The 23,290-nt window shown below is 34.1% G+C and overlaps 1 long non-coding RNA gene across 1 annotated transcript in view; it reads right to left on the bottom strand.

Annotated features, from left to right (window-relative positions):
• Nucleotides 1-2,126: 2,126 nt before the first annotated feature.
• Nucleotides 2,127-23,290, bottom strand: part of LOC136041385 (uncharacterized) — a 69,086-nt gene continuing 47,922 nt past the window's right edge. Inside the window, exons 4-5 of the long non-coding RNA XR_010621014.1 lie at nt 15,315-15,463; nt 2,127-2,291 (exon numbers count right to left, since the gene is read on the bottom strand). This is a non-coding gene — a long non-coding RNA (uncharacterized LOC136041385). The remainder of the gene's footprint in view (nt 2,292-15,314; nt 15,464-23,290) is intronic.

Here is a 23,290-nt window from a genome sequence, read left to right as displayed (position 1 = left end):
GACCTAACAGATTCTAACAAAGACATTGCTGCGAGTTTTGTGCGGGCTTTCATAGTACAAGACGGTTGGCTAGATCCTGATGATTTGTACGAGGTGAGGCGGGCTGATGTTACAGAAATGCCTAGTAAGAAAAATCTTCAAGAATTCAAGAAAAGGATTGTTAATAGTAAGGATAATAATGTTGAAATAAAATCTGGATCATTAATAGTAGATATAGAAAAATGCTCTAAAGTGGCAAAACTTATACCTATGGCGGCTGAGTTGGTTTTTAGGACTCGAGGACATCATTATATTACTGATCTATCAGATGAATATAAACAGGCTTACTCTAACATTCTTAAAGCTTGTTTAGCTGGTGACATTGTTGGTTACTTTCCACCGAATTACCTATTTCATAAAATTGCGCATTTTGTATCTGTCAACAGAGCTTATGATGTAATCCAAACGAGTGTATCAACTCAAGCCACTGAGGTACCACGAGCTATACAGATTAGGGCAGGAGCTACACCAGCTGGCACGGCTGTTGTTTGTTCTTCAGTTGCAGTTATTGCTCAAATGAGGAACAAGTATTGGTGGAATGAGCTGTATGGGTTATGTAAGACTGATATTGAGAAAATTGTGAACATGAATAAGCTCATAAAACAAGACCCAAGGAAATGGCATATAAATCAAGTCGCTTACAGATGCCCGAGGTTGACTCCATCCGAGTCATCGATGTTGGAAGATGCGCGAATGTCCGTCGCTTCATTGGCAACTATTGTACAAGCATATATTACTGCTACGGTGGATAGTTTTAGAGGCACAGCAAAGTCATCATTGGTAGGCATAAAAGCAATAGCCAAATATGCTCAAACGGACTCGGGCACATTAAGAGCTATGACCCACTTTTTCAAGAAGTCTTTTTCAAGTGCAGGTAGGGCTACAAACTTAACTGAAGTCCTTGGAAAAATGTCAAATAACACACCGAATGATCCATTTATGGACTAAATTGTAATGTGTTTTTTCAGTATGATAGTATATTCTATGTGGACGTATATATATAACCGTATTATATTATTGTATTTCTGGTATGGAATATATTCGAACTAGGCTAGTTTATATGTTCAATGTTTAACATGAATGCAATGTATTGTGTGTTTCCAAGTGCGTAACGTGTATTCGAATTAGTTAGTAGACATAAGCGAGTGCTTTAAAGAGTGCTTTAATGCTTCTCGTACCCTAGATACGTGTATCCATGATACACTTACGAGATACAAGATACATGGCACAGTACTGATGCATGTTTAAATGAAATTTCACCTCAAATCAGCGATGAAGCTTCTTCAAAGAAATTCACTGAATTGCGAGTGTTTAATTAATATCCAAAATACAGCAACAAGATACAAGACAGTAGAACAGCAATAGTTGAAAAGAATGCAGGAGATGGCAAACGGAAAAAACAGGAAGATTTGGCACAGAAAACGAAAAAGAACGAGAGTAAAATGGACAAGGAAGACAAGAAAAAGTAAAAGAGACAAAGGAGACACGAAAAAATTGATTCAAAATCGAAAGGCTGCAAAAAAAAATAAGGGGAAAAAAGCTGAGAAATTTATTTTGAAGAAGCAAGTTTTAGATCTTGTGCGGGAAAATCAACAAATGGAAGAAACGAAAAACAGTATAACGTACGCTTCTCGGACCCTAAACCCTGGAGAAAGCAATTACTCAGCTACCCGGCTTGAATTATTGTCAATTATACACCAATTAGATAAATTTCGACTGTATCTATTGGGAACATAATTTAAACTAAGTTTAGATTATAAAAGCCTTCAATATCAACAGACTTTCAAAAAGCCGACGGGGATACTTGCCCGATGGATCCTAAAAATTCAAGATTCGACTATCTTAAAGGAAAACACGCAATCCCTTTGGACAATGAATCCGAGAAAGTTAACGCAATAAAGCCAAAATACTACTCAAAACAGAAATAAAAAATAAAACCGACAATCCTATCAAGGAAGAATGCAAAGACAGTCTACTTTCATTAAATAACATAAAAATATGTCAAAAAAAGATAAAATCTGTGCTGCCCTAATATATTATTTCCTATAAGACGAAGAACTACCTAATGCCCCGTTAACTTTCAAAAAAGAAATTGACAATTTTTATTGTGACATAGATGAAAAAATATTGTACAGAATTGTGACTTGATTTAACTTGACTTAATGCTCCTGCCGAAATGCTTCCGGCGTCGAGAGTGATGCTACATGGTGCCTCCATTTGGACCGGTCTCTTGTAAGGATGTGGACATCCTCCTGAAAGAATAAATAAATTAGGACTAAATACAATTAGGAATAAATAAAACCTTCCATAAACTAAGCAGTAATTTTTCGTTACTTCAGCCTTAACAAAATTGAAGGATTACGCGAATAGCTGTGAAACATGTAACTGGTAAAATTGAAAACAGAAGCAAATAATTTTCTAATATTTTAGGAATTTAAACAAAAGAAAATAGAAGAAATTGACATGAAACCATCCCCTATTTAACAAATGCGATTAATACATTTTTCTCCCAAGTTATACGTGATAGCTCATTTTATATACTATTCGGACAAGATTTTCGAATCCCGTAAGATGAGATTATGAAGTCAAGACAATAATACTGTAATGATTCCGTAGATTATAAATAAGAATTTATCAACAGAATGAGAAAGATTTAGAAACTTGTAAAACAAGAAATCAAAAAATCAAAAATAAAAAAGAAGCCAAAAACATCTTAAATATTAAGAGAGAACTTATTATTCAAATAGGAGATTGTGTTTACTTAAAAAATGAAACGGAAGCCGACGGCAAAAAGCTCTCTGACCAATATTTTTTACCTTATAGAATTATAAACAAATATGACAACAACATTACATTTAAATTCCTAACCCTATATCTTAACAACACCTATACAACACATATTAGTCACATAAAAAGGGCGAAATTCACAGAAACATGGACCCAATGCCCAACAACATTGGATTCTTCCAATAATAAAAATAAATCTCCGCAATCAAGACTGAGGGAACTTAGACCTTTTAATTTCAAACAAGGTTATTTTGAGAATAGGAGTGATGAGCAAAAATTCAACAAATTTCTAACGATGACAAATATGATTACTTGCAAAGATAGAACCACCATCACGCAAAAACGCAAAGATAGGGATTCATCTTCCTGTGACATATGGACCAGCAGCCCCCCTCCGCCATACAGAACTCAGAACCGAATCCCTCATTTGTTCACTTTAGAAAGTTTTAAGATAAGAATCTCTTATACGTCTCAAAATTTTAAAGTGTAAATTACTCTATCGGATAACTCTATCGGAACGTTTTCAAATTTCGAAAACAAAATGACCACTTTACAGTTGTATATCTACAAAAAAGAAGCTATTTTTGTAGTTTCATAGTTTTATAAATTCTGATAATTCTAACGAAATATTTTCAAATTTTTAGAACAAAACGTTACTGTACAGTTGTATATCAACAAAAAAGAAGCTATTTTCCAAGCTTCGTAGTTTTATACTTTCCGATAATTCTATCGAAATGTTTTCAAATTTTGATAACGACCCCCTACCACCCCTAGGCCAATGGAAAAATTGAGAACAGGCACAAGCTATTCTCTAATAATTTAGGAATTTACACTAAGGGTGATGGAAGGAACTGGCACGAAACCTTACCTTATTTAACGAATGTGATTAATACAGCTTACTCCTCAGTTATACGTGATAACCCATTTTATATATTATCCCGACGAGACTTTAGAATCCCGTATCATGAAATTATAGAGTCAAGACAATACTATAATGACTCTCAAGATTATAAGCAAGAATTTATCAATAGAATGAGAAAAACTTATAAACTTGTAAAACAAGAAATAGAAAAATCAAAAAGGAAACAGGAGGCCAAAATGTCCATAATGTCAAAGGTGAACTCGATTTTCAAGTGGGAGATTGCGTTTACTTAAAAAATGAAAACAAATCGGACGGCAAAAGCTCTCTGACCGATACACCGGACTACAGAATAATTAAAAAATATGATAATAACGTTACATTTAAACTATTAAAACCAAAAACGGGAAAAATCTATAAAACGCATGTCAGTCGTATAAAAAGGGAAAAATTCACAGAAACATGGACCCCTCAACCTTCAACTCCGAATACCTTGGAGGACGAAAATGAACCACCTCGCTCTAGTCTAAGTGAGCTTAAACCTTTTAATTTTAAACAAGGATATTTTAAAAATAGTAGTGACGAGGAGAAATTTAAGGAATTTCTAACGATGACAAATATGGTTACCCCCCCAAAAAGTACCCCCGTCACGCGGAGACGGAGGAAAACAGAAGCATTGGACGATACGATTTCTCCACAAACACAATTTTTCCCAGATAGAATATCAACCCCTTATCCTCCAAAACGTTTCCCCGACAATTTGGTACACCCTATCACACCAATAGACAGACCTTTATCGTTACACGATGAATTAAATAAGGCTATACAGACTCCTGGGGGCATAGTCAGATAGAGTCAACCAGCCCCAAAGACAAACATTACGAGAAGCAATGGATCTTATTAATTATCAGATTAAGACTAGAAAAAGTACATTTAATGCTAGTCCGGCCACGGGTGAACAACAGTATCACAACATAACAGTATCAAAAGCAAAACCAAAGAACTGGGTTTCTTGGAAGGAAACCATGATGCAATCAATTCCCCATCCTCCCGAGGATATGGCTTTCAAACAATGGAGGCACCCCAAGAAAACGTTTGAATCCTCCCAAAGCTCCCAAGAATCCTTCAATTCTCCCAAGCCAAGAAATCAACAAGACGAGTCAATTAGTAAACCCTCTACTTCGCGAGGAGAAGAAATTTATGAAGGTCAAGCAAGGTCAACACCTAAATCTCAAACTTCTTCTTCAAAAGAACCAGATTCTAAATCTACAAATACCAGTTCCTCAGATACTGACAATGAATCAGACGCAGATAAGCTCAAGGACTCAGAAGGAACAAGACCACATAGTGCTACTTCCCAAGCTAAAAGGGCACAACTAAAAGGTCAAATATTCCTTAACAAACAGTATAAAAAATTTGATTTAATATCGCTAGCAAAACCGAAGAAGAAAACTGAGCCTAAGGAAGAAAAGGTAGCAACAAGATCAGGCCGAGTTGTCAAAAGACCAGATAAATTAGATTTTTAATAAGCAATCTATCGGTCTGGAGTAAAATAAAAATAGTTATTTATTGAAAAAATCAAGATAATTTAAAAAAAGTATTTTTTTTTATTTAATTTAATTCTTTGCCGCTAAGAAAGGAAAATAAGAAAGAAAAATTTTATGTAAAATCCAGACCTCTGACAAGTATAAATCACTTGTCTTTTTAATATAAACAAGAGAATAGAGGTTGTCTCTTTTAATATTCGATATTGTGTTCCTAATACGAAATATTCCTAATACATGAAAGTGGAAAGGCTATGACGCTATAAAATGACGTTTCTTTTCTACAAAGTCATGCGTTGGGAATAAAAAGAATTAGAAATATGTGAGAATCAAAGCTCTAATTTAATCATGTGCTTAACCGTCGCTTTTGAACAGTGTCCCTTATTAACATAACAAAATATTAATACGTTGCCACGTTTATCATATGCTTAATCATCCTTGAAACAAGTGCAATTAAATGTTTAATTGTTTAATGTTTAATTGTTTAATTTGTTAAATGTTTAATTTTTGTTTTGCTTAATAACCATATGATTCGGCCTGGAAATTTTTATTATAGAAATTGGCATACTCTGGCATTGGCCGATTATACGGCATGGTTAAAATTAAGAAACACCTATCATGTTTTATCAACCGCCAAAAATTGCCCAAATCACAAATCAGACTGAACCGACAGCTATCGCCCAAAGTAAGACTGCTCAAACAAGCTACAGCTACTGTCCTGCAATCATCTTCATCCCTCTAACTGAATCGTAGAGACTTGAGCAGACACAATATCCAAGCGAGGAGGTACATCCACCACACGCTCCCGAAGGCATCACGACGTACAGCCTGCATCAACTTGAAACCCGACTTAAGCAACGTCACAAACACAGATGAAGATTTGGAAGAAAACAACTTATCCTAAATTTATAACCAGTGCAACAACTGCCAAGTAAGGTATTACTTATTTAAGAATTACCATTAACCTCATAAAACAATCAACAAACGCTTTAAGAACAATACAAATGCAGAAGAGAGCGGGAACGGAACCGAAGAGCCGTAGTACCAGCTGTACTATCGTACTTAAATTGCTAGGGGATAGGTGTCCCGGATCCCACACTTCCCATTTTGTCAGAAAGCGTAAAATTAAAATAAACTTCAACAATCGCTAAAGTCTCAAGCAGTAAATATGATTTGAGGTGAAAGACTGAAAAATGACATTATCCTTAGACATCAGTTCAATTAGTGAAATGGGCAAAAATAGAAAAATTGTGATTATGCGTAAAACTAACATTCTAACAATAGGTGATGAACAATACAAGAAAATGCCAATATTAAAGTGAAATTGGAAATCAAAATAAATTTAAATCTAACAATAAGTGACGAATGATACAAGAAAATGCCAATATTATAGTGAAATTTGAAGTAAATGTGTCAGTGTAATCTTTATCATATTATTTTAATGTATTTGTATGCCTTAATGTTAGAATACCTGGGATCAATTGGAAACTAAATACAATACAAACAAATTCAAATAAAAGACAAACAATTGGAATCAGATATTCACGTGTAAACCTTGTTCATGTCAAGTGATGTATTCATATAATTCAAGTGTAAAGTGTAGGATCAATACAAGGTGTAGGAATATATACATTTTCTTTAAATAATCATTTTTGAGGTGAAAGAATTAAAATGAAAATATTTTGACAATAAAAATTTGTAAGAAAGGTAAAATTTAAGGAAAGGGAACGTTCTGATTGACGAGGGCGTCAATCTACAGCAGGATAGGGGATATTTGACATATGGACCAGCTGCCCCCCTCCCCCTTACAGAACTCGGAACCAAATCCCTCATTTGTTCACTTTAGAAAGTTTTAAAATAAGAATCTCTTATACGTCTAAAGATTTTAAAGTATAAATTCATCATCTCATAGGATTTGAGCTTTTGGCACAAGTTTTACAGCAAGCAAAAAATGATACTTTTTACTTTTGGCACAAGTTTTACAGCAAGCCAAAAATGATACTTTTTACTTTTGGCACAAGTTTTACAGCAAGCAAAAAAAGATACTTTTTAAACTAACAAAATTCGATTCAAAAATGTAACTTTTGATTAAAGCCAATTAGAAACCAGATTTCTATTGCTGGTTTGGTCAACGAACTAGAGGTGAAAATCCTCGTTGTAATAAATCTTTTGCAAGGAGGTTAGGCCATATGTTGGATAATTAAAAGAACAGTTGTATTGCAACATTTCTGAGGTCAGTCTACCCAGTGCTCAATTTAGAAATCCGGGTTGATTCTGGATATATAAGGTAGACCTGGAAGCCAGGAGAGTATTCAGTAAAATTCTGTCTTTGATGAACAACGTACAGCTAATTCATATTGAAGTCATTTTTATCTGAAGTTGAATACGAAGTAAGAAAATAAAGCTATTGTCAATAATTGTCTTTGTCTATGAGTCAAGGTATCAAGTACAGTTCCTATTGTCTGTTGGATCGTTCCCAAGGGAATATGCACAGCTCGGGAGACCTGAACATCACGATAATGATTCTGTCTCCATGGTTATAGAGATTTGTTAATAGAACCCTCTTAGTCTATGCCCCTTAACTACCCTGCTCCCATGTTCAAATTTGCACATCCACTTAACTTAACTTTATAACAAACCCCCCCCCCCCCCCCGTAACATTCCAGCAAAAATTGGGAAGAACTGGACAATACGATTTCCCCAAAAACCATAATTTTTTCCCGATACAATCTTAACTCTTACCCTCAAAACGATTCCCAGACAGCATGCTACCCCCTATCACACCATACATAGACCCCTAACATTATATGATGAATTAAAAAAGCTATACATACTCCCGGTGACAAAAGGTCAGAACAAGTGAATCAGCCCTAGAGGTAAACATTGCGAGAGGCCATGGACTTAATAATATACCCAATTAAGAACAGTAAAAAGTACGTTTGAATCAAAAGTGGTCACCAGTGAACAACAATACCATGATATAACAGTATCAAAAGCAAAACCAAAGGACTGGGTATCTTGGAAGGAAACCATAATGCAATGAATTCCCTATCGTCCTGAGGACATGGCTTTCAAACAATGGAGGTATAATAAGAAAATGTTTGACTTCCCTAAGCTCCAAAGAATCCTTCAAACTCTCACGAGCCAAGAAATCAACAAGAAAAATCAATAAACAACCCTTCTACCTCCCTAGAAGAACAAAAAACAGTTTGATTCCCCTACAATCTATGGGTTTGAAAATTGTTACTTTGCAATTCGATGTCTCAATAGCAAAACTTTAGCCAAAAATTATCTAAATAGTAATCAGACAAAAAGCATGACAAAAACAAGAGCTAAGAGCACACATAGCACTTGTGACGAGATTGGAAGAGCCAAGAGCTCATATGGCAAAGCTCAAGCGAAATTCGAAGGATCAACTGATCAATTTAAAAGGAATATCAGAGGCTTAATGTCGGTCATGATTTAAAATATCTGAAACACAAGGTCCTTCTAAATATCAAGATTCATTAGGATACGATCACCCACTCGTAATTAAAAAATAGCTCATTTTTTCTAATTTTTCCTCTCATTTCAGATGGTCGAATCGGGGAAAACAACTTTATCAACTCAATTTGAGCAGGTCCCTGACACGCATACCAATTAACATCGTCCTAGCACATCCAAAAGCGCTGAACTCACCAAAGGACTAGACTCCTCCCCTCTAACTCCCCCAAAGACAGCAGATCCAGTCCAGTTACGTCAGTGACGTATCTATATTTGCTTATTCTAACCACCAAGTTTCATCCTGATCTCTTTACTCTAAGCGTTTTCCAAGATTTCCGGTTTCCTCTTCCGACTCCTCCCCCTAGTCACCGGATCTGGTCGGTATTTAAAATAAGACCTCTGAGACATGAGTTCCTTCTAAATATTAAACTTCATTAACGTCCTTTCACCGGTTCTTAGGTTAAATATACCTCAATTTTTCTACTTTTTCCAAACTGACATCCCCACCCCCAACTCCCCCAAAGAAAGCGGATTCAGTCCGATTATGTCAATCACGTATCTAGGACTTCTGCTTATTCTTCCCACCATGTTTCATCCCGATCTCTTCACTCTAAGTGTTTTGCAAGATTTCCCTTTTCTCCCTCCAACTCCCCCAGTATCACTGGATCCAGTCGGGGTTCAAAATAAGAACTCTGAGACAAAAGGTCCTTTTAAGATCCAGTCACCCGTTCTTAAGTTAAAAATAACTCAATTTTTTCGAATTAACCCCCCCCCCCCAAGAGATAAAATCCATTCCAGTTATGTCAATCAAGTTTCTAGAACTTGTGCTTAGTCTTCCCATCAAGTTTCATCCCGATCTCTCCACTCTAAGTGTTTTCCAAGATTTCCGGTTTCCAAGATTTCTGTTTCCCCCACCCAGCCCATTATGTCACCGAATTCAATTCGAATTGAAAATGGAGGTTTTGAAACATAAGATCTTTCTAAATATCAAGTTTCATTAAGATCCGATCACCCATTCGTAAGAGAAAGATTCCTCAATTTTCACGTTTTTCAAGATTTTAGGTTTCCCCCCTCATCTCCCCCCTAATGCTACCGGATCTGGTTGGGGTTTCAAATAATATTTCTAAAGCACAAGATCCTTCTAAATATCAAATTTAATTAAGATCTGATCACCCGTTCGTAAGTTGAAAATACTTCATTTTTACTAATATTTCCAAATTACTAACACCCCCCCCCCAACTCCAACTCCCCAAAAACAGCGGATCCAGTCCGGTTATGTCAGTCATGTATCTTGGACTTTGGCTTATCCTTACCACAAAATTTCAGCTTGTTCTTTCCGCTTTAAGCGTTTTCCAAGATTTCAGCCACCCCCCCCCCCCCACAACTCCCCCCACACTGGACCCGGTAGAGATTTAAAATATGACATCTGAGTTACGAGGTCGTTATAAATATGATATTTCATTAAGATCCGATCAATCATTCGCAAGTTAAAAATACCTCATTCTTTCTAATTTTTCAGAGTTAACCCTCCCCCCCCAAACTCCCTCAAAGAGAGCAGTCCGTTCCGGTTATGTCAATCACGTATATAGGACATTGGCTTATTTTTTCCGCCAAGTTTCATGCCAATCCCTCCACTAAGCGTTTTCCAATATTTTAGGTTCCCCTCCAACTCCCCCAAATGTCACTGGATCCAGTCGGGATTTAAAAATAAGAGCTTTCAGACATAATATCAATCTAAATATCAAATTTCATTAAGATCCGTTCACCCGTTTGCAAGTTAAAAACACTTATTTTTCTTATTTTTCCGAAATTAACTGTCCCACCCCCTCCCCCTCCCCAGATGTTTAAATAAGGAAAATAACTATTTCCAATTTAATTTGGTCTGTTCTCCGATACGTATCTGAAAGTGCCTAAACTAGCAAAACCGGGAAAGACAGACCGACAGGCCGACAGAATTTGTGATCGCTATATGTCACTTGGTGAATACCAAGTGCCAAAAAAATAGCATTTGACTACTTAGTGACTCCAGCAAAGTTCCCAACCGACTTCAAAAGCAAAGGCTAATTTAAATGCTGAATATAGGTTCCATAAATTTGAGTATGCGTCACATAAATCTTATACTATCTCACTACTTCGTGACTCCAGCAAAGTTCATAATCGACATCACAAGCATACGTTAATTAAATGCTGAATATATGTTCCATAGCGAAATTGCAAAGTCGTGAGATCCTGGTTTACAGGGAGGTCAAAATTCCCATAACTAGTGAATATATACAAAAAGACTGAAGAAATTTAGCAGTCAATTTCTAGACGGGTGGAAGTGAAAAGCTAGCCTGGGTAGGATTTTAAGACAATATTGATTTGTACCTAGGCCTGAGTTTATCCATGTTTCAGTATTCAATTTGTTGCATTACACCTACTGTACAATTTGTATGTAAACACTGAAATAAATTATTATTTGTGATTTTATCATCTTTGTTTATGAATCCAGATGCCAGGCATAATTCCCGTGGTCTTTAGAAACACTTTATAGGGAATCTATGCGATAAACCAAGACCCATCCACCCCCAAGATGATTATATTACTGAGAAGATTGGGCATTATCAACAGCGTCCCTCTATCTTAATCTCTCACTTGTTTAACCCCTGTAGGATCTTAATCTTTCACTAGTTTCACTCCCATAACGTCATTTTAAGTTGAACCTCCCATATTGTTTTATTATCAACATACCCCCCTGTAACATTATTAACAATACCCCCCTCCCCCGAAACAGTAGTGTATCACGTTCGTCCTTCTTTCAAAACAGTTTTAAAATTGATGATTACCCTAACTTCTTCAGAGCTGGCATAAGCGAAACGAATGGTCAAACTATTAAGGGTTATTACTAATAACATAAATACTAGTTAAAACTTAGTTAAACCAAACTTAATAAGTGAAAACAGTTATGCTGTTATAATAAGAGTGAAGAAAAAACTTCTGTTTCAAAATGACAGTCAAACGTACACACAAAAATTGAAGAACTGTGTTTTTCCTTATCAAACACAACCTCTATGATACTTTTAAAACCTAATAAATTTATGAATATGTTTTTATCACAGCCTACTTTATTTAATTTTTATTTATAGCCAAAATTTTGGCTAGAGAGTAAACCAGAAGTATTTTAGCCAGAAATAAGAGAGCATCTTTGTCATGTGGAAATTCGAAGTAGGAACAATCAACCCGTGAGATTAGAAAGGTTGAACTTTTGGCTTTTTGACATTCAGTAAAAAAAAATCTATATGTTTTAATCAAAAACTGTGTTATCTTTTTTTATTTGTTAGTGGTAACTAGTTTTCATTTAAATAGATCACCATTTTTTGACGCACAAGCTTCTTGTTATCAGCGTAACAATTTTGTTATCAATAATAGAATCAAGGACGGCTAAATACCAGTTTAAGAATAAAAGATGAGATATGATTCTCGGAATAAAGTATTACCGAAAACTCAAAAACAAAAATTGCAACAAAAAATACATACCACACATCCAACAGTTGCAAAAAAAAATCAGCCAAAATTCAGGTGATCCAAGGACATTGGAACTATATGGCTCATGTTCATTCTTGTTTCGGTTTTGTTTTTGTTTTTTCAGTGAAGGAATGAGGGAAGGTTAAATGTCTGCTTAAAAATAAGAGATGAGAAATAACGCTCAGAAGAAAGTATTAACAAAAGTTTGAGCACAAAAAATTACAGTAAAATACATCAACCAAAGCTGCAATAAACAATATTTGTTTTCTAGACTGACCCAGTGGTCAGTCTAGAAAAGGTCTTTTAGGAAAAATACGAAAATGAGCATTCTTAATTTTTTTTTATTATTGTTTCTAGGTCTTTGTTTCTGGCAACTGTGAGTGCAATGGTTGTATTAATTGCGAGGAATTACCACAGAAATACAGCTAGAAAGAGGAACAGATAAAACACTAGAATGGTATGCTGACGACAAATGTCAAAAAAACGCATTCGGCATATTGTATTACAACACAATGAATTAACTGAGAAACAAAGTCCTTCTAAATATCAAATTTCATTAAGATCTGATCACCCGTTCGTAAGTTTAAAAAACCTAATTATTTCTAATTTTTCCGAATTAACCGTCCTTACACTACCCCCCCCCCAGATGGTCGAATCGGGGAAGTGACTATTTCAAATTTAATCTGGTCTGGTCCCTGATACGCCAACCAACTTTCAGCGATCGCTATACTGATCATGTATCTAGGTTCGTATCTTCTTCAAGTAAAAATCGGAGTGGGCCAGGATTGGAACCTGAGACCTCTCACACCCTAAACATGAATCATGCTACCAGCAAGCCACATGTATGAACAATAATCATTTCTCTTATCGACAAATAAAACTTTTCTCAACTATTTGGTTCACTCCCCCCCTCCCCAGATGGTCAAATCGGGGAAGCGACTATTTTAAATTTAATCTGGTCCGGTTCCTGTACGCCTGCTAACTTTAGCGATCGCTAAATTAATCATGTATCTAGTTCCAGATCTCCTTCAAGTAAAAATTGGGGTAGGCCTGCATTCGAACCTAAGACCTCTCGCACCCTAAACGAGAATCATGCCACTAGACCAACAAGCCAAACTTAAGACCAACAATCCTTTGTTTAATCGGAAAAAAAAAATTCTTCTCAATTATCTGGTTCGCCTGATCCACGCCCCAGATGGTCGAATTGGGGAAGCGACTATTTCTAATTCAATTTGGTCTGGTTTCTGATACACCTACCAACTGTCATCGTCCTAGATTATCTGGAGGAGCCTAAGCTAGCAAAACTGGGACCGACTAACAAACAGAGACAGACTGATGGACAGAAATTACGAACGCTATATGTCACTTGCTAAATACCAAGTGCCATAAAAACTGTATATTCAAAATAACAATATTACTCATAAAGCTAAATACCCTATCTCCTTTCTAAAACTCCTGAATAAGGATTCTCCTTCTGATTCGTCAAAGATTTATATATATTAAGGATGTATATTTATGAGAAAACTAAATAATGAGTCGAATGTAAGAAAGTAAAAGAAGGAATTCCATAAAATAATTAATTGTTTGTTTGTAAGGAATTCATTCGACTGAGGAAAGAATTTTTTGGGTGTGGTATATAAGGAAGGAATGGATGGAAATTATATTAAATGATAAGTTATATGGGGCTTAAGGAGTTGGAAGAGCTTTTGAGTGCATAAGGACCATTTTCTGTAATCTAATCGCTTCTTAATATAGAATAGAACATATTTATTCACTAGAGATACTCGTTTGTCCGTCCACATCTTGAATATGTTTCTACGGTTGGGCATCCGCAAATTTCGCAAAGATGTTCAACCACATTAATTTTATTCAAAGAACAGCACTTAACTTCAAGATACGAAAAAAAGTGTCCCTTGTGTCCGGGAAAAATTATAGAAGAAAATTCCTCTCTTTTACGCTTGTACTGACCTTCAGTTCACAGTCTTTTCCTTTTCATATAAGAAATTATTTGGTCCATATAATAAGGCTCAAAATATAAATAGGTGTTTTCAAAACTTTTATTGATTTGTTTTTTATAAAATGACGGTGCATTCCTTTGTCAGTTTTACATATAGAAGTGTTTTTAAGCCTCTAATATGTTGTTCTGCTTTTGGTTTTACTTCATAATAGAAATGCAACCCATGCAAGCTTGTGAGTTATATCTAAAGTACATTTTATCTTAACGTTTGCAATTACTTAAAACTTCTCTTTAGTCAAAGAAGAAATTTTAAATATTTGAAAATTTGAAGCGTAAGCAAAGTTACATTATTCTGGTCTAACTGATCAACTGTCTATAAAAAGGCAAACAAGCAATCAAATTTTAAAATTGTCAATAATGTAACAAGCTTAGCTTATGCCTCCTTTAGATCCCCCTTTCTTATATCCCCTTTAGGTTCCCTTCATAAAAATTCTATCAGCCTTTAAATTTCTATCAGCAAATCGAAATTTATTTTATTATTAAATATATCATTTTCCTGACTGAAAGACAAAGAACGAGTTCAAATAAACAATTTAGCAAGTAATTGTAAAATCCCAAGAACTATTATACTAGTTGTTTTACATTTTAGTTTTAATGGGCGGCTTTTGAGATTTCTATTCGTTAAACAGAGGGGTCTTGAAATCAATAGTGTGAATTAACTCAAGGATAAACGGCAAATTCACCCTTTACCGTTATTAGGATTTAACTCAAGAATAGCTTGTACAAATTTGTCCTCAGTCTTTAAGTAAGAAAAATTTTCTAAGAACAAAATTCTAAGTAAGAAATATTTTGTTAAATATCCGTGACACCAAAATTGATAGCCTCTACCTAATCTCTAGTATAACTCCAAAAGTAAAAAAAAATCTTTAGAGGGAGAATATCACAGAACGATGCTAACAGCAGCAAATAATATGCTAAAATAGCAATAGATAATTGCCAGTCAAACACATTTAATTAAATTTCAGCTTTCAATCAAGTTTCCAAAAATCTCATCCCCCTGTTTACATCCAAGAGACCCAATATTCCTCAACTGTTATCAGACAAATAATGCAAATTTGCTTTCCAGATTAATGTCTACTACCTTATATCAGCCATTGGTATCACATTGGGTGTCGCTGAGTCTCTTCTTCTCTCTTAAATATCATGAAACTACCATTTCCAGCTTCTATTGAGATTGTTATTCTATTTTTGAAGTTGTGCTTCTTTTATATCACGGTGAGAATTCTGCGCCTGAAAAGGTATGTAATTATATGTGAAGTAAACAGGCACATTTTACTCCCAGGCTTGCCTCATATACCTTGCTTTGGTACGGTGATCAACGAATAAGTTTTTTTTCAACAGATGAAACACAATTGATGAAACAAAATGTTGAACAGGAGACGTAAGATGGCACGTACGCAGGGGGTGGGATCCAGCCCCCCCCCCCCCTAAAAAAACAAAAAAATCCCACGATTTGATTTTATTTTCACATAGTCTTCTTATACCTCTCACAGAATAAGGAATGTGAAAGATTTGTGTACCCCAAAACACATTCCTGCGTGCGTACCTGGACAGGGGAATTCAATCACACCATCCCTTTACCGCAAAAAAAAAGTAGTTTTTTATTGTTCGACTATAGACCACTGTCTATAGTGTTTCGCATTGTTTCGCAACAAAAGACTCGAAACAAAACTTGAAAAACATCTAATGGAGAAGACAAACAAAAATAAAGTACTTAAAAACGAAACAAAAATAAAAATAGACGAAAATAACCACAGGGTATCCAGTTACTTTAAAATGTAGAGTACAGAAAGTAAACAAGAAGACATAACTTAGTGTTTTATATACATGGTATTGAGAGGATTATCCAAGCATATAAATAAATAGTAGCCTAATTAATGATAAAATAAAATTTTTAGCAACTTCAGAAACAGAGACTGGAAAATGGTCCTAGGGTCAAATAATATCACTAATTCCATCTAGAGTTCGACCGATCTTGCCGATATTGTTTTCTGTCATTAACTTAGTAAATTTGTTAGTTTCAGAAACTGAGACCCAGTGCTTATTACTATGCTAATATTGCCTTACAATTACACCAATGGAACTGAAGAAACGTCAAATACCAGAGCAGGCGTTGGTCACTTTTTCTTCGGTAGTAGCGCAAAATTTAACTGTTTTAAGCTACAAAGATCTCATCGAGATTTTCTCAATTTAGAATTGCGCAAGCATTACAACTTATAGCATAGGAAAGAAAAAAAACAGAAAGAAAAACAAGTATTTAGTTAGATACCAATCAGAAACATTTTCTGAATTTGATAATCTCCGCTGTCACAGTTATATACTACTCACACCCTCCTAAAAGACCGACACATAGTCCCTAGATATTTGCAAAATGAATATACAGATACATCTTGCTGAAAACAAATATCAACAAATATCCAGCAGATTGGTGTTTGCTTTTAGACGGAGGACTCTTAAAAACACGCGTTAGAAGACCAAACTTTGTGATAAACAAGCACTTTACTGAAAACTAAGGTTTATTAGAGAATTGAGACCTAAAAATGTTTATTAGAGAATTCCATAGCGGGCAAAAGACTATGCTGAGCTTTACAAACTTTATTTCTGTTGGCTAACTAAGGAATAATCTGCTCCTAATAATTTTTTGTGTTTTCAGTCAAGAGCTATAGTTTCATAATTCTAGAGCCATGGGAAAACAACAACAGCCAGTGTATTTGGAGGAGCTTTTTAAAAATATGATGCATAAACTAGGAAAACGAAACTTCAGTAGGTCAAAACTTTCAACTTCTCTCTTTACTTTAACCGAAAAAAAAATTAATTAATTTTTGGTAGAAGAACATACTTCTTTAACACCAATTAATTAACAATAAATTAATTATTGATACGGCAGTTCGTTAGGGGAAAACCAAAGAGGTTCGGCCGGGCTAACGAAGAACTGATTTTTGTTTTGGGATGAATCTAATTAACTTATTTTCGAAATTCCAATATAACCAAATCAGCAAAAAAATTGATCAATTCCCACAATTTTATGATTATAACTATTATATACAAAACAAGGTTGTTCTATTTATGAATGGCACAGCTGAGACCGGACCAGAAAAACGTGTTCAAAAAGCCAAGTTGAAACAAAATTATCTTTCTCCACGAAAAAATGAAAATTAGATTCGTACATCCAGATACAGTTCTGTATATTTTGAAGATACATTACTATCATTATTTGGGCTCTTGAAAAAAATCGCGTGAGCAATAGACAAGAGCATAGTAAATATCCGACATACATTTTTTCTCCCTGCTATTTTTCAGCGTTGCCAGTCAACCTATTTAGGTTTATGCAAAGTCTGATGGTTTAATCTAAGTTAGCTTTTTAACCCATTTCTAAGATTTATAACTTAATTATACCTAACATTTAATATCAAAGCTTGCATAAGACTGAAAATACTGATTCGCAAAGCTAATTGAATCCGAGCATGAAAAAGGAATTTCGGACAGTCACCGGTGAACGACGACGTTAACCAGATTTTGGAAATTCACAGTAACAGCTTTACTAAAATAACTATCCTTTCTTCTGAGAAGGAAGATCAAAGTTCGAGTCACTCTGTAAATACAAACAAAAGGAGACTGTTTGGTGTGACAACTTTTTGGATCACTACTTTTTGTGGATTCTGTACAACTAATAGAACTCACTGTGGCACTAAGCTGCCTTACTAAGCACTTTCTAAGACCAAGCTATTCTTCTCTCATACACCTGTCTATAGCATCTCTCAGTCTAAAGATCATCGTGTTACAAAGTAATTTACTGTCTACAAAGACCAGGCTAATGCCTAGATAAATACCACAGTCACTCACTTAACACCTGTCTTATATAATGGTTTAATTAAGCTTTTTTTCTGAAATCGCAAGGTACTTTCCCTTTTCTGTAAATCATATTTACAATCTTCAGGAGGTTATTTCTAACCTCAGGGGCACCCTGATTAAGAAACTCATCTTGTATTGTCTAATCTTGCACCGGCTGACATGATTTCCCCTTTCTTCCAGTGATTTTCGCATTAGAAATTGAAATAAGAATTGGGAAGCTAAGAAAAGCAAGTGCCTGTCCTTTAGATATCCCATTTCCCCTTATTAAAATACTGGTTTTGAAGGTGTTCCTCTGATCTCGTTTATTCTCCTAACTATACAGAGAATTTTTTTTGACTGGCAGAGAAAAAATCCTTCCTTCTTATAAAGACCTGGGAGCATTCAGAAGTCTCAGTTCCACATTTACCTTAATTCTATTGCTTATTTTGTCAACTTAACTGATAAAATTCCTCAAAAGCCTAACGCCTGACGTTGATATCCATTTAAGAGCAAAAAATAACATTTTACTTGGTTAATCACAATGTATTAGTTCGAAATTTTCACTGAATTCAATATTGACCTTTTCCTAGTGAAATTGGTTTATCTTTTATATCAAATAAATCACAAGTAGTCATATATCATATTCATTGTTTCACCCTCCCTGTTCCGAATGGAGTAACCCAACGTACTCTCCATGTTCGACACCACGTCTTGCTAAGGAGATTTCCCATAAATTGAAAATTACTGACGAGCTTATGGTTGTTGAAACCTTCTATAAAAATAAATGAGTGTCCTAATTAACATTAAACGAGATGCTTTCCTCAATAATGCCAATGTGTTTCCTTAACCCTAGAAGGGTAAAAATTCGTAAATTTTACGACACCAAAACACGTTTTGCAAGTTACCATGGAAACGGAAGCTTTGCAGGAACCCACCTCCCATATATACTAATACTATGCTTAGTCAGTTCTAGTGCTGTCATCGGGTATTTATTATCTGAACTGGTTGGGGAGATATTAAGGATTAGTGGTATAATTTACAAAAGCTTTACTATCTAAGTAACTTTCGCACTGTTCGTGAAAACTGATGTCTATATTAAAACTGCGTCATTACAAAGCTTTTTTGAACAATGGGGTCCGATCAGTTTTCAAACGTTTTTTGCAAGCTTCATAGCAAATTTCGTCTCATATAGCATATGAAAATGCTGAATTTAGCTTGAAAATTTTCTGGTTTAACATAATTGTTCGCCTATCTGGGAAACAAATAGAAACGTCACACTTGACAACAGGACATCGGTTACATTTGCAGCAGAGCTTCTGAAAAAATGTTTCGACTTAAGACAATTGGGACTGTATGAAAAAAAAAGGGATATTCTGGCAGAGCTGCTTGTGAGCAATGGGAGAATTACAGGAACCGGAATGTTCTGTTTCGATTAGGAGCTGAGTCTAGTGTCTTATCTAGCTAATCTATCAAAATGGTTCTGTTTCTGTCAACTTGCCATAAGGCTTACCAGTATAACACATATAATACAGAAGCCTGATATCACTGAATACTACAATAACACCAAAGGCGTGTTGAAACATTCAACTGACTGTGTAGTTCAATGTCAACCGTTTGGAAGATCAACATGTAGCCCATGTGCCTGTTTTATGGGCTGATCAACATCGAGTGCATCAACAGTTATGTCATCTACTCCTTAATTATCTCCAAACTCAGCAGCATTCGATCAGACTCGATAGCAGTCGAACAACGGAAGTGAAAGGTGAAATACGTTCAATTATGTCTGTGGAAAGGGAAAGAACGACCTGTAGCCTTTGCCCAGCGTGCATTTGTCGAATGACTACTAATTTCTGAAACCACTAAAAAATTCCGTTTTACGGTGAATACCATGCTAAGTCATGCACATAATGTAACTCCGAGAAATGACACTAATCTTTTGTGCTGTTTAAGACATTATTTGGATATCTATTTTCATAATTCCAACTTTTTGTTGGAATTACGTTTGAAAGTCAGTATATTTTCAATTAGTAATTTTTAAGAAAGTTTACTATCTACATTACATTTTGGGAAGATTACCTTTCTGGGGTTAATCCCCCCCCCCCTCTTTTTTTAATTATATGCCTTCTGAAATTTCTGCTTCCTCCCTGAAACTACTCGGTATCATAAATTCCTTCTATTAAAAACTGTATATTCAAAATAACAATACTATTCATAAAGCAAAAGCACACATTTCCTTTCTATAACTCCTGAATAAGGTTTCTCCTTCTGATTCGTCAAAGATTTATATATATCAACGACGTATGTTTATGAAAAACTAAATAATGAATCGAATGTAAGAAAGTAAAAGAGGGAATTCTGTAAGATAATTGTTTGTTCGTAAAGAATTCAATTGACTGAGGAAGGCACCCGCAAATGAAGATATGCTTCTCCAGTTTGGCACCTGCAAATTTTGCAAGAAATCCAAACAAATGAATTTTATTCAAAGAATAGCCTCTTCACCTCAACAATTGCTGCTTGACTTCACGATACGAAAAAAAAAATGTCCCTTGTGTCCGGGAAAAATTATCACAGAAATTTTCCTGGTTTTTACGCTTTTACTGACCTCTTTTCAAGTTCACAGTCTTTTTTTTTATATTATAGCCCATATAATCTGAACCAAAATTTATATTGGTGTTTTAAAAATTTTTATTGATTATTTTTATAATATGACGGTGCATTCTTTTGCCAGTTTTATATAAGCATATAAGCATTTTATATGTTGTTCTGTTTTTGTTTTTATTTCAGAATGGAAATTCAGCTAAGCCAGACTCGTGAGTTATTTAAAATATATATATATCTATCTATATAAAAATAAGTTGTCTGTCTGTCTGTGGATGTGTGGATCAGGTGACGTCACCTGAAAAAACTGGATCAGGTGACGTCAAAACTGAAAAAACTAAAAAAAGGCAAAAACTACAAAAAAAACTAAAAACTAATAAAAAAATAAAAAAGCTAAAAAACTAAAAAAACTAAAAAAAGGCAAAAACTACAAAAAAAACTAAAAACTAATAAAAAAAATAAAAAAGCTAAAAAACTAAAAAAACTAAAAAAAGGTAAAAAACTAAAAAAACTAAAAACTAAAAAAAACTAAAAAAAAGGAAAAAACTGAAAAATAAGCTAAAATAAAGGTAAAAACCAATAAAAAATTAAAAAAAAAACTGAAAAAACTAAAAAAAGGCAAAAACTACAAAAAAAAACTAAAAACTAATAAAAAAAGTAAAAAAGCTAAAAAACTAAAAAAACTAAAAAAACTAAAAAAAGGTAAAAAACTAAAAAAAATAAAAAATAAAAAAAAACTAAAAAAAGGAAAAAACTGAAAAATAAGCTAAAATAAAGGTAAAAACCAATAAAAAACTAAAAAGAAAAAAAGGAAAAAACTAAAAAAAAATTTTCATCTAAAAAACTAAAAAAAACTAAAAAAGGTAAAAACTAAAAGAACTAAAAAAGAAAAAAATAAATGACGAAACTCAAAGAGAAAGCGACCAGGACAAAAGGAATGTTCGATTAGCAATCAACAAAGCACCGGGACACAGGGAGTATAAATGACGATCAGGACATAAGTAAAAAAAAAAAACTATCTATATATATAAAAATAAGTTGTCTGTGGATCTGTGGATCAGGCGACGTCACCTGAAAAAACTGGATCAGGTGACGTCAAAACTGAAAAAACTAAAAAAAGGCAAAAACTACAAAAAAAACTAAAAACTAATAAAAAAATAAAAAAGCTAAAAAACTAAAAAAACTAAAAAAAGGCAAAAACTACAAAAAAAACTAAAAACTAATAAAAAAGCTAAAAAACTAAAAAAACTAAAAAAAAGAAAAAAACTACAAAAAAAACTAAAAACTAATAAAAAAAATAAAAAAGCTAAAAAACTAAAAAACTAAAAAAAGGTAAAAAACTAAAAAAACTAAAAACTAAAAAAAAATAAAAAAAGGAAAAAACTGAAAAATAAGCTAAAATAAAGGTAAAAACCAATAAAAAACTAAAAAAAAAACTGAAAAAACTAAAAAAAAGGCAAAAACTACAAAAAAACTAAAAACTAATAAAAAAAGTAAAAAAGCTAAAAAACTAAAAAAACTAAAAAAACTAAAAAAAAAGGTAAAAAACTAAAAAAAATAAAAAATAAAAAAAAAATAAAAAAAAAGGAAAAAACTGAAAAATAAGCTAACATAAAGGTAAAAACCAATAAAAAACTAAAAAGAAAAAAAGGAAAAAACTAAAAAAAATTTTCATCTAAAAAACTAAAAAAAACTAAAAAAGGTAAAAACTAAAAGAACTAAAAAAGAAAAAAATAAATGACGACACTCAAAGAGAAAGCGACCAGGACAAAAGGAAAAAAAACTAAAAAATCTAAAAATCTAAATAAACTAAAAAAGAAAAAAAAAGGAAAAAAATAAAGGAGAAAAACAAAACTAAAAAACGAATGTATATACAGACCGGTACACCGGGATACAAATGACGACCGGGACACAGGGAATATAAATGACGACCGGGACACAGGGACACAACTACAACGGGGACACCGGGGGAAACAGGGGGATATAAATGACGACCGGGACAAAAAAACTAAAAAGAAAAAAAAACTAAAAACTAATAAAAAAACTAAAAAATCTAAAAATCTAAATAAGCTAAAAAAGAAAAAAAAAGGAAAAAAATAAAGGAGAAAAACAAAACTAAAAAACGAATGTATATACAGACCAGGATACAAATGACGACCGGGACACAGGGAATATAAATGACGACCGGGACACAGGGACACAACTACAACGGGGACACCCGGGGAAACAGGGGGATGTAAATGACGACCGGGACACCAGGACAGGGAATGGTCGATTAGCAGTCACCATCAACAAAGCTCAAGGGCAATCATTAGAATCATGAGGTATAGATCTGAATACAGATTGTTTTCCCATGGACCATTATATGTTGCATGTTCAAGAGTTGGTAAACCTGACAATCTATTTATATGCAAAGACAATGGGACAGCAAAGAATGTTGTATATTCGCAAGTTTTACGTAGTTAAAACCATATATATATATATATATATATATATATATATATATATATATATATATCTATCTATATTCACAGGTGGGACATAGGGACACAACTACAATGGCGCGTAACTATTATGGCGCGTAACGACTTACGCGCGCGGGGGGGCTTGGGGGGGGGGGGGCGCGAA

This window comes from Artemia franciscana, unplaced genomic scaffold (assembly GCF_032884065.1).
Source record: "Artemia franciscana unplaced genomic scaffold, ASM3288406v1 PGA_scaffold_174, whole genome shotgun sequence".
Lineage (NCBI taxonomy): Eukaryota > Metazoa > Arthropoda > Branchiopoda > Anostraca > Artemiidae > Artemia > Artemia franciscana.
The sequence above is the reverse complement of the archived record's forward strand: the minus strand, read 5'-3'. Positions and strand labels throughout refer to the sequence as shown.